General features: G+C 35.4%; 1 protein-coding gene across 1 annotated transcript in view; it reads left to right on the forward strand.

Annotated features, from left to right (window-relative positions):
- Window positions 1-13,990, forward strand: part of LOC131850979 (lysine-specific histone demethylase 1A) — a 326,513-nt gene that overhangs the window by 28,258 nt on the left and 284,265 nt on the right. The gene's annotated exons all lie outside the window — the stretch shown is intronic.

A 13,990-nucleotide genomic window follows, 5' to 3' on the forward strand; every position in this document is an offset into this window, starting at 1 on the left:
GGAGGGCAGATTAAGATCGCGGTGGAGATCTACGCTGCGAACGAACCACGGCGCACCGGTGGCTCGACGCAGAAACCTATTCTGTATGATTTGTAGTCTGTTGATTAAATAGTAGGGTATGTGGGCGAATACGGGACTAGCGTAAGTCATGATGGGACGGATGCAAGCCTTGTATAATGTCAGCTTGTTGCGAAGCGACATTTTACTGTGCTTGTTAATAAAAGGATAGAGTCGCCCTAGTATAAAGGCGGCTCGGTCGCGGACACGCTTGATGTGAGGACGAAACGTTAGTTTCCTATTTAGGGTGACGCCGAGATATTTCGTTTTCGAAACCCACGGGATGTTTTGGCCGAATAGTTCGATCGGGTGATTCATAGAGTCGAATTCCCTACTAAAGTACACTGCTGCACTTTTTTCGGGATTGACTTCTATGCGCCACCGACGGAACCATTCGCCCAGTATGGTTACGGCTTTCTGAAGCCGTCTGGCTATTGTCGCACGGGACTTGGCGGATGTAAAGAGAGCCGTGTCATCGGCAAAGAGCGATATTTCGACTTTTAAGTCGGAGAATTTAGGGATGTCGTTGGTGTACAACGAGTAGAACATCGGAGCATCGAGGACGGCGCCCTGAGGGACGCCGGCTCGTATGGGGTGCGGGTCGGATAACGCTCCGTTTATACGGTAGCGATAAGAGCGATTCGACAGGAAATCTCGTACAATGAGCACTAGCCTGTCGGTGACACCTAACTGATGAAGTTTGTAAATCAAGCCGTTGTGCCAGACTTTATCGAAAGTCTTAGCCACATCGAAAAATAGAACGCCTGTACCGCCTTTGGGGGACTTGATGGCGAAGTACAAGGTGTTTTTGTGAATGTGCTCCGTGATGCGGTGCACTTGATGGACGCATGAGTGTTTGGCTCGGAAGCCAAACTGCTCATTGATGAGCAGGCCTTTGGGCGGGCGAGTAGGAGTCGCTCGTACATCTTGCCTATATCCTTGAGGAGGCTGATAGGGCGATAACTGGACGGGTCGCATTTATTTTTACCGGGCTTGGGGATGCCAATGACCACGGCTTCTTTCCAGCTGTCTGGAAATATGGCGTAGGACAGCGCCGCGTTAAAGATAGCGACGAGTAATACTAAAAGTTGGGAGAGCAGACTTTTGACTAGCCTATCGGATATGCCGTCTGAGCCGGGTGATTTTTTGATAGGTAGTTGTTTAACTAGCGTTTTTAACTCATCAAGCGTGACTGGTGAGAGAGTTTCGGTGGGCGGGGTGGACGCGATGCGTTCGACTTCGGTGTCTATCTTCTCGAGATGACCTGCCTCGACTGGGAGCGTGCTGGGGTAGCATTGGGCTTCTAAGTTGGACGCTAGACACTCAGCCTTATATTCGTCGAAGAAGGCTATAGTGTTGTCGGGTCGGCATTGCTAAGCCATATATACAAGCTGTTTTCAAGAGTTATCATGAATCGACTTGCGCGAAGGTTTGACAAGTTTCAACCCCCGGAACAGGCCGGATTTCGACGTGGTTATGGCACCATAGATCACATTCACACAGTTAGGCAGATTATACAGAAAACCGAAGAGTATAATCAATCTCTGTGCCTAGCCTTTGTTGACTATGAGAAGGCCTTTGACTCTATCGAGACCTTGTCTGTTCTGGAGTCTCTGCAGCGATGCCAAGTCGACTGGCGATACATCGAAGTGCTGAGATGTCTCTATAACGCTGCAACAATGATCGTCCAAGTACAAAACCAGCAGACTAAGCATATCCACCTGAAACGTGGAGTAAGACAGAGGGATGTTATATCCCCGAAATTGTTTACAACTGCGTTGGAGGATATGTTTAGAATGCTGGACTGGAAAAATTACGGCATTAATGTTAACGGCGAGAACATCTCTCACTTACAATTTGCTGACGACATTGTCATCATGGCTGAATCGCTGCAGGACTTACAGCAGATGCTGAACGGCCTGGCTGAGTCGTCTCAACGCATCGGTCTTCAGATGAATTTGGACAAAACCAAGATCATGTTCAATGTTCGCATTCGACCGGAACCGGTTGCCATTAATGGAGTTTCTCTCGAAGTTGTTCAGGAGTATATTTATCTAGGGCAAACGCTCCAACTAGGTAAAAACAACTTTGAGAGGGAGGCCAAAGGCCGGCTTTTGGGAAACTTCGTCAAGTCTTCTCGTCGTCGCTACCACAAAGCCTTAAGACCAAGGTTTATAACCAGTGCGTCCTACTCGTTATGACATACGGTGCCGAATCGTGGACACTGACGATACGACTGGTCCACCAACTCAAAGTCGCTCAACGAGCTATGGAAAGGACTGTGCTTGGAGTTTCTCTGAGGGATCAAATCGGTAACGAAGTAATTCGCCAGAGAACTAGGGTCACCGACATAGTTCTTCGTATTTGCAAGTTGAAGTGGCAGTGGGCTGGTCATATCTATCGTAGAACCGATGCTCGCTGGAGTAGGCGTGTTCTAGAGTGGAGACCGCGAATTGGCAAACGTAGTGTAGGACGCCCCGCAGCTAGGTGGAGCGACGACATACGTAGGGTTGCGGGTAAAAAATGGAAGAGAAGGGCTGAAGATCGTGCCCAGTGGCGTGCCTTGGGAGAGGCCTATGTTCAGCAGTGGACTGCAGTGGGCTGATGATGATGACAAATTTCTTTAGTTTTAGTGGAATTATTATTCTTGCTGCGAAAACATATTTAAAAATTTTGTAATCACATTGTTTTATCAAAAATGAGCAACAAATACATCGTTTTGCTGGAGGTTGAGTGGTGCAATTTTGATGTCATTAGAGATATATATCTATAATGAGATCAGAATTGTACCACTCAGACTCTAAAAGATATTAGAAATCTCATTATATCCAAATAAAATACTATGCACACGAAAAACACATTAACTATTATACTAGTCAGTTATGTCAATAAAAATATGTATTCACTAGAAGAATGAGGTTCATTGTGGTCATTTATTTTTATTTACATAAGCATCTCCTAATTGAAGTAGAGTCACCGTTTCGGTAATAAAACCGAAAAAAAACTGTCCCTGTTTTAAATTAAGTTGTAAAATGTATCCTTGTCCGAAATGGGTCTGTCATAAATCGGAACTGTAGTGGGGTCATTAGAGTCGTTGTCGGTTGTCGCTCGCTGGGACATATCGTTGGCATGTATATGGTTATTAGCCGGCAAACTTGTAAATTTCCTCTTAAAACTACATCTGAGATTTTTATCTTGGTACCTACGAGATATAACACGACGGCTCGGCGCGTAGTGGCTCGCGTCAGCCTCTATTATTGTCACCACACTCAACTTTATGACTATCTATTTGCCATTTACGATTAATTTAAAAACGTTGTCTTTCTATAACAGGACTTGTTCGATTCAGTTCCTTATTTATATAAATTCAATTGGAACTTTAATGAGTTTTGGCGTTCTCTGTAGAAACTTGACAGTTTACAAGATTGTGGGTAGATAACGTTAGATAAATATCAAGTTGCGCGACAAATTCTAACAGTTTATATTTGTAATTAGTCCGGATGCTAGTTTCTCTCAAAAGTATGAGTTATATCTCGGTTATCGAGTGATTTATATGTAGTTGTTTGGACCTATACTAGTCGTTACGAATCTTTCATATATAAAAAAATTGACAACGTTGACAAAAAGTTTAGCCCAAGAAATTAATGTTAAAAGATTTATCATATTATCCCATAGGAACTGAATTATTACTATTAGAAGTCGGTCATAGGAACTAGTAACGTGTGAACGTGTGTGCGTTTTATACGACGTGTGAAGGTTAGATGGATATCAGCCCATGTAAAAATACTTACACGTTGAACATTTCAATGAGATAAAGGGTAGGATGTGTTCAAAAAATAACATTGCCGATAGATGCTATATATCAGATTTTTTAGGACTATACTTGGGGCCTATATAATATTCATAAATAAATTCAATCTTAAATTTAATTAAGTTGAGTTTCTTGAAAATTTGTTATTATGATACCTATGATATGATATATTCAAAATAATTTGCAACTACTTTACTATTAATTATATCTACCTACCTACTTATATCTGTTGAAATAGCTTAAATTAAATACATGTTTATTCCATCTTATTTGCATTCTGTTTTCGACTGCCTTGTAATGAGAATTTATTTGCACTCTATTTTCATAAAGCACAATGAGCTGGGGCTGCGAACTCGATACTCGCAATCATATAACTTGTTACACCGCACGCAGATATATAATTGTGAAGTATTTGCATATTTATTGGTGGAACAAATTCTAAGGGCATTGAATAACAATGGTCTCCATGGAATGAGTTAACGAGATCGTACTTATTTAGTGACAACTCCCATGTGTTTATAGCCTGTATTTGTTTTGTGTAATGACTCCCAATTCGAGCGTGGTGTTTGAGAGTTTTCTACGGTTATCCTAGAAATGGTTTCTATTTTTGGATGATGTTGAGTTGATTTAAGATATTGTCTTTTCGAGCATGTTCATAATTACTTAATCCAAATTATTAATTTTTCATGAATTACAGATAGCTAGGTACTATATGGTAATGATATTTTTAGAAACAGATATTAGAAGATAGAGTATGTGTCAATTGTACCATCATCACTAGAGGTGACAAATTATTTCCAAATTAATTATATGTGCTTGAGTACGATGTAGATGTGTAATCTACTCTTATCTACGGAATATTCATACGCATAATTATATCAATGAGCTTGGAAAGCTTCCTTGATGCGGTAATTAACAAGAATGAAGATGTGGTTTATATTTATTACCTGTTATACGCTATTAAATGATATTCAACCTTACAAGGCAGGCTCTATATATTCAGATTTACTAAGCCATGCATTACGTCACTTGATCCCTCTGCAAGCTATCTCGTGTGTGCAACCTCCGAATATTAATAGCTCTAATATTTCTCTGACTGTACCGACCCGACGCGACGACACGAAACTTGCCTGACGCCTGGATTAATAATACTGTACGGTTAAAGGGCATGTGTGAATTGTACCAACGTCAGCCACATTACGATAGATAATGGCAATCCATTGCCTTTGGCGTTATTGGTTTTTGTGTAGTGTACTGCATTATTTCATTTTACAAAAAAGTTAATGATTGTTTTGGGCACGTGCAATATCATATTAAATTTAGTCTGTAGCATGTATAAACTGGGAATGTTCTTTACGTGTGGTCTTAAATTTTTTTATGTATATTGTTACGATACAATGTATAACTAATTATAATATTATAGTTCTCCTATATCTATATCTATTAGTAGCATATTTTTAACTAATATGTTTGTCTTTTACCAAGGAAGACTTTCTTAAATTCGTCTAAAACATTTTTATTTCATAATAGTTTGAGTTTTCGATACGAAATTTAAAATAAAGGTACTTTTAGTTTACCCAATTTCGATGAGTAATGTTGCTTCATTTAAATGTTTGTAATAATTTTCAATTAGAAAGGTTTGATGAAAACCTTTTATTATAAAATATTTAACTATGTGTAAAATTTTATTAACTATGTGTAAAACAAGCAACGACGTGTTGCTTGTTTTACATATAGCATAGCATTTTGGCGCGGGTACAAAATAGTATCAAAGTTTTTTGCGAGTAGGTGCTATTTTAACTACTTCTGGCATGAAACGCAATGTATGTGCTAGTTTGTGGTTTCAATCTGAAGAAATTTGTAGGTTAATTTTGATCTCATAGTACTTCTGATCTGTTAAAATATTTAAATGTGTATAACTATCTTTTAATAATCGTATTTCATTGTTGTCATTTGCCGTCAGCTGTGATAAAATTACGTGTAAACTTGTTGCCTTTGCCCCCATGCGCTTTACAATATCACATACCTATAACACAATATACATACAATCAGGTCGTAATATGTTGTGAATTAATTAAGTATTTATATTTTAGTCAGGTGACCTCTGCTAGAAATGATTTAAGTAAATTGTATGTAAAATAAGGGCTTGTTAGAGCTATGTAAATTCCATCTAGAAAGAGAAGTTAATACAGCTGTGAAATTAAACCTAGTTTCGTGTTCTTACGATAATGTATACGAGTTAATTAAACAACATTAATCTGAACATCGACGCCTGCACACGACGACTGATCTTCCTTTTGATTTCTTCGCCAACCGCCTCGTTAAAAATATTTATCTACATTTCGGTAGTTGCAAGCTACTTCGCCGTGGTTTGTGATAGGTTCTATGCAAATAACTTATTTTTTCTGTATCTTAAAGAAATATCTAATATAAGATAATGGGAACTCAAGTCACTGGCGTGATTTATGAACTTGGCTCATAATCTTTTTTTATTGTATGTACATTATAGAGAGTAGGTTCGAATTTATTACTTCTAGATGAAATGAATTCATTAGTAAAAAAACTTTCCTAAACATTGCTCTAAAGTCGTACTCCTTATAGTCTTCCATATTATCATTAATATTACAATGGCAATGGTCAGTAGATTCCAGAAATTGAGTTGTTATCGTTACTAATTAACATCTAATAAATATTAATTAATTTACGATTATGTCGTTATTACTATACATTAGAATTATTCTTTAAAAATAGAATTGGTTAATTTCGTTATTAGCTCTGAAGTTTTAAATTTGTATTATGTACGCCACCTTACTTCAACTTCTTGGTAGGTTCATGGTAGGTGTCAAAACAATTTGATGCATGTATTGCTTCTCAGTTAGTGATATTGTAATGATGTATTGTTTCAGGTAAGTGGGCGTGGAGGTGGTTGAGCAACTGAGCGATGCGCGATCACCGATAGATATTTTCGAGAAATGATGAAGTAACCCTACCTTTTGTAAGTTATGAGATATTTAAAGGTCTAGGAACTATATTGATTATATATTGATATATATTCATTAGTTAAGTAGTATAAAATATAGTACAAATTAAAATTTTAACCATGTATTTAACTTCGACGGAAAATTTTCATCGGCTTTATGGAATAGCTTGGGTGTATAGTCCTTAGCTGAATTATATATTCTCGTGCTTTGATATGATAAGGCAAGGGAGCGATCGAAGCCAGTGCTCTCATTGTGCTGGCCATAATCTTGCGTATCGCGTAGGACTCGTGTCGGAATGCGAGTTTATTTTAATATTTAATAACTCCCGGGCGGGCGAAGATACCGTCTGCTTCGGGGCGATTCGCTGGTCGTTTCTCTACTGTTATCGGCTTGCTTTTGTGTCACGCTTTCGTTCTTATTCGTTTTTGTTAATCAGACCACAGATCAGCACAACGGCCTGTAATGGTTGCAAATCGAGTCTGATCATACATAACTACAACACAGCGTTGTATTAATATTTTATCTTCTTTATGTTTCTATAAATTTGTAGCTCTTTTCGACCGTATAATAAGAAACTGTATAGTAGTTTATTTTGCGTCAAATTCTACGGTAATCGGTTGTGCTCACTTATTTGAAATTATTTAATAGAACTTTCGATTATAAAATATTTCGTTTAATTTGTAAATAATTCAAAATAACCCATAATAAATGTTACAACTTCAGGTGGGAGGTCAGGTTGTTTAATAGGAACTATACCTAAAACATTACGTAATGCAATATAAGAACTATAATTATATAAATAATACAGTCCATAACAGAAGGCTGTTATCATAGACACATGTGCAATAGTCCGACAATGCAACAATATAAAAATACATTAAATACAACATAAAGTAACTTGCATAGCCCATCCTCGGTACTGACTACCAGCTTGGCTATGACATAATAAATAATAATTATAACACAATAAATACGGGTAAGTATATCATCATTAAAATATTTTTTAGGTATTAAAAAAAATGATAACTCGAAGCTCAAAATTAATGTTAAAATACATGATGTCACTTGGATAAGATCATAGCTGTGATTTATCTTTATACCATGTCCTTTACTGGGATATTCTCTTTATATATGTATATTTGTAAATTACTAAGCACTATTCATTTCTTTAGTTGCAAATAAATTTTAAATATAATTACGGAACATCACGAATCTACTTTAAAGCTTAAGAGAAAGCTCTCAGTTTCTTTGAGCTGTTAAATTTGACACCTCCCTATATAAATTGTTAGAGAGAGGCGTGCACATGACGCGCAAATAAAAATACTAATTCAAGTGGGAATTTATTGTATAATTGTCTCAAATTTATGAGTTCACTGGCACATTGTTGTGGAACGATAGCTGTTACCGCAAAAAGGAATATAACTAACGTCCCTACAACTTCTATGCTTCGGCAAACTTCGTGACTCGCCATATTTACTCTGTAATTTTTATCCACTGCTTGGATTACACTTTACGCTGCTGTAGAAGCTTTACTGGATTGCATTTGTTTATTCTGTCCAAGTAATTAATATAAATTATTTCTTATCATGATTAGTTTTTGGATAGTTTCAACTTAACCCTTTAAGTAAGATAGATGTAAGTATTTACAGTTTTGTCTGTGTTCTACGGTTGTAGTTTGTATCAGTTTTCAGTATTTTTTTTATTAAAATTCATTACCATATTTGTAGTAGTAGTTATTACTAATACTAGTGATTACATATTTTAGACTAGCTGTTTCCCACGAGTTTACCAATTTGTAGTTTTTAACAGTCATTCGGAACAACGATTTTTCACGTAGTAGGTAGGTAACATATTTCTACCTATTTAACATAAATTACACTTAAAAGTACAGTTTTTATGTATCCTAGTTTTGGAAAGTCAAATGTGATTAGAAGGTTCCTTGTGACGTGAACATTAATAGAGAATACTCTCGTACTCTTTAATATGTTTTGACTTTGTTGTTGTATTTGTTATTCCTACACTATTATTTATTTATAATATTTATTGGTACTACTTATTAAAAATATACAGGACCTGATAGCAACGAGCAAATAAAAAGCAATTTCGTTGTACGTCTTTGTATAATATAAGTATATGAAGCAGTTTGCAACCAACTTGGCGCTCATAGCGAGAAGCCATTATCGGTCTAACTTGATGAACTTTGTTCCTAGTGCTTCGGAACTCGTATGCTTTCACATAAACTTAGTTATAAATTATTAATATACTGCAATTAACATTTATACTCTTCCTTCGTATTGATATATACAACTTTAGTAAACAATATACATATGTATTTTAAACAAAATTAATCTGAAAATGAAAATGAATTCTGTTTTATCTAAAAACTGCTTAACTTTGCAATCTCATTATCTTATAGCGATTACATGAGAATTCCCATGGGATACTAAATTTGGGTTACCACATGCCCCTGGTAAGATAGTGAAGATGATCTATCACTTAAGTGTACACTCTATATACCTATGAGGTTGCAAGTTTTTTGTAGTGATGGTTAGTGACTTAGAAATTAGGTCTTGCAACAGGATTAGCCGCCACAGAACTTCGAGAGTATTACATCTCTCATGACTGCATCGTCCTCGGATCTCATGTATTTAATACTTATTCCGTACTACTTTTTCTTTTTATTTATAAGCCAACTGCGAACGTGAAGTCACGTGATAGACGTAACAGATAAAAGGCGGGTCCATGAAGTTACCCTCTACAGTTTCGGTGCTTTTTGAAACTCCGCCAACAATTTATTTGCTGTCTGCCCTGCTTTCGTTGCCGTCGATACGGAAGGAAACACTCACTTTGATATTTTTTACTACCACCCTCCGGAATTGATTAAACGTGAAGAATTTAATGTGGCGCAACGCGGATCGACGCTCCCGTACCCGATTGCGAAACGGGCGTGGGAAAAGAGGCTTTATTGAGTATTTATGGAAGTGAAATATTTTGGGAATCTCGTTTATTGGCTCTCTGTCCGTTCGCTTGTCAATTTCATCGCTATTTAATCTATATTATCAATGTGTAACGGTTTTGTAAGTCGCAAGAAGTTTTTTTAAATTATAACGCGGATTTAATCTTCTATTGTATCTCATAATTTTATTAATATTTGATTCAAGGTATTCTGCAAGATTGACATTATATTAAATTAGAATAATTAATGTCATATAATTATATCAATAATCATAGATGATGCTTTAATTTTTTTTTATTGGTCATCATAATAGTGTAGATTGAAAAATTGTGATTTAATTACAATACTTTGGCTGTTCCATCAGAGAGAGATAATGAGTTTAAACAAGTGGCAACTGAATGTAACGATTGCGGATTGCTACCATACCTATAAGTAGGAAGAAGACTGCATAATATAAAATACTGAAAAATGTGATACACCTTTACAACATTGTGACAAGAACATTAGCGATATAGAGAGATTTGTTAAATTTTTACGTGAACTACTATTTATGCAATGTCAATGTACATATATTAGTCAATTTCTGTTTTTTTTTGGTTGTATATTTTCTGCCATCACATAAATATACAAAACCGATTTTAGTACAGTTTGAATGATATTATATTATTACAAAGACCGTATTTCTTTCATGTCTTAGCAGACACTAAGATAGAGCTTATGATTTTAGTTATTCTTAAAAAAATATTTACGTAGTTTGTAATATTATGTAAATAAAACATTTTAAATTGTTTAATTATTATGTACTCGAAAGTATTCCATAGTGTCATATAAGCAAGTTTGCAGTGATACAAACTTAGCAGAAAAATGTATTATGCCAGAAGCATTCATATTCAATCAGTGTATTGCTGTCCAGTTAGAAATTTCCTTGGATGTAAACCGGAACGCGAAATGCAAATAAATGATCCTTCGCCCAAGGACAATACCATTAAAAGAAACGTTTTCCTTTTCAATTTCCTCACGCACCGGCCGTCAGGCGTCCGTGATCTTGGATTCGTTCGATCATGAAAATATATAGCTTCATTCAAGCGATCGCTATCGGGAAAGCTCCTTAATCGGTTTTCTTTTATATGAAAATGGACTTTTAGATTTATTGCACCATTTTGGTTGCTTTCCAGTTGCGAAAACGTGATATACGTCTGTTCTGGCTCAAAATTGCACACTAAACAAAAATTCAACGACGCGCCGCTCCATATTTCAGATGGAGAGCCTCGTTCGTGGAGCTGCTAAAAATATTGGCTATGAAAGAAAATTGCTTAGGGAAAGTGCGGTTGCGCTGATTTCTTATTTCGTATTCATTGTGCGTTGAAATGGATCACACGCTCCCAAGTCGAGATGTCTCAACATGGCCTCTTGTGGCGGGAATTTATAAAACGGAATTCTTATGAGCATGACTCTAAGATTTTTATTTTTTCTGTAGATACATATAATGCTAATGTAACACGCCTTCTAGTGAGTTCTTTCGTTAAGGTGCTTATCTAATATGCGCACAATTCGCATATATCTATAATAATACGCGCGCCGGAAACAATTTCTGGTGTCCAAATTTGTGCATGTAAGATGCATTTGCTGATGACAGTCAAGTATCATTTATTTTTTATTTCTAGCAATGACGAATCATTGAATCGTAGATTAATACGGTCCATATAATAGTATGCCATATAAAAATATTATTGAAATCTTATTGACGAAAAATATATACTGATTTTTCGTCAATAACCCTTCTAATTTTATTTATTTAGTTAAGTTAATCCCTTTCGAAATGTATGAGTTTGTATGTCACTCCGTTACTGTATTTAAATCATAATATATTAATTCAATTATTCTCATTAGATTTGGCATAACGAGGCGGTGTTGAAAAGGCACATCAATACTTGTATTCGCCCACGTCTACATTGCGTGGGTAGACCGCAGGGTGCGTACCTTTCTCAAAATTTCCTTTCGCCAACTTACAATGTAATCCTTACTTTATACTCGGGTTATAGGCTTAAGCACGTTTGTATTAAGTTTCACCAATTCTTTAAGCTTGCATAAGGTAACGAAGTCAATTAAGAAACACACTTTTTGGTCATTCATTACATGGGAGGTGTGAGTGTGGAGAAGGTTATGCGTAGCATTCGGAACATATAATTTTATATCCATAACTGTAACGTATAAAGGCAAAATATGAACATTTAATTTCAATTTTGCCTATTTTGCTATTTGCATATCAATATTGACTCAAACTACTTATTCATAACTAAGAATGTTGCATGCGTCATGAAAGTGGCTATAGTAAAAGAATAAGAGGAGCTGAAGCACTTGGCGATAATATAGAGAAATATTTGCTGAGTACAACGAGCGTGGGTACAATCAAATTAACAATTTTAAGAATAATTTTGTATGCCATATAGAGAGCGGTGTTTAAATTATTTAGGTTAATTACTTATAGCCCGAGGGTCGCGCAATATTTTTTCTTTAATTTTAAATTAACGTCGCCATGTGTTGCGCTACGTTTTAACCCCCTGCTCTTGGGATCTTGTTTAGCTAATATTACAGTGAGGTAACGTCTGCCGTCGCCTCTACGGCCGAAAGGGCCTATCCCGGCAGTTAATTTGTGCGATGCGAATATTTTTTTTTTTACAAAATGTCTGAACTTTATTAAAGCAAATATTAACGTACGTGTCCCATCATTTTATGCGAGGGTGTTAGCAGCGTGTTGATATTTTATTTACTTTATTGCCGGCTCAGGCACCAGAGCCATTGTGTTCGTAATGAAGCTCAACTCTTTTCGAGATTTTGTCGGTTCAGTAATTAAACACATCTGCTACACGTGCAATTGTATCTCTGTGCTTACTTTCATATTTTGAGTTTAACAATTCAGCTGTTTTTTTCTGAGGCACTTGGGACCTTTTATTATGCTATATTCGTATTTTATTTTACGGGTGTATGATTTTTATCTACAATTATGTAGATAAAATACAGTATTTTTTGCTAGAGTATTTTTAATTTGGAATATTAAATATTTTTATTTCGAAGTATAATACCAAGTTACACTTTGTAAAAGTTATCTGCATGGTTTCCTGAGTCTCTCCTATTACAGTCGATTCGCCGAGCACTTTTAGGAACTACAACTTATTGTCATAAGGTATTAACAGTATTATTAACAGGAGGTTACAGTTTTAACACTCTTTGAACTCATAATCGCCATTGACTTCTTTGAAATTGAATTGGAGTAATTGTCGCAATGGTTTATTCTTCTTCATTCATGAAAAAAATATTCTTTTAATTCAGTGCACTAAAATGACAACTCAATCTTAATATAAACGTAATAAAATTATAAAGTTGTGACAAACCGTAAACTGTTTCTCTGTATATACGATACACGTAAAAATGACTGAGGAAGCTACGATGATAATTTTATAGCGTTCAATTTAAAACGATATATTGCTATAAAAAAAATTATTGCTAACTCATTTTTAGTTTTTTTTTTAAATCAATCACTTGTATGTTTAACATTAATGTGTTTAAATGAGCCATGGTGATTTATATAACGATTATTTTTTTAATTCACTAGCTATACTTTAAATAAATATTTTTAATAAATTGCATTGAGTTTATTTAATGCGTATATCTGTGTACGAGTTGCGCGTGGGTGTTTTTATACCCGCCTTATCCTTGCCCTGCCTGCACCTATTGTGAATTGTTCGTGAACAATTCGCTCGGAAATCTGCTACCTAAGGCTCAGGCATTAAATTGCATATTATTATAATTTACTGTATACTATTTCATAGCGTTATCTGTTTATAAATCATACTATCTATATATATTTTACGGATTAGCCTTAACATAAAGTAGGTTAACTATATTATATATATAACGTATCCATGTATAAAATTATTTGTTTTGCATACATCATAGCTAGATACAGTTTTTCAGCGAGAATTTGATAACAAGAAATCAGACATCTAAACATTCATATTTTTTCTCACTTTATATTAATAATATTTCTTTTTGTTTGATGTAAATTGTTCATATATATCAATTAAAACTGGTTCCTTAAATTTTCTCTTATGTTTGTGTCTATTACTAATTGGCTCACTTAAATCTGTCAACTGATTTCAAATGTTAACGATAAGATTTTTTTAA

The sequence above is a fragment of the Achroia grisella genome, unplaced genomic scaffold (assembly GCF_030625045.1).
Source record: "Achroia grisella isolate CSIRO2021 unplaced genomic scaffold, CSIRO_AGI_Agris_v1 utg780, whole genome shotgun sequence".
Taxonomy (NCBI): Eukaryota; Metazoa; Arthropoda; class Insecta; order Lepidoptera; family Pyralidae; genus Achroia; species Achroia grisella.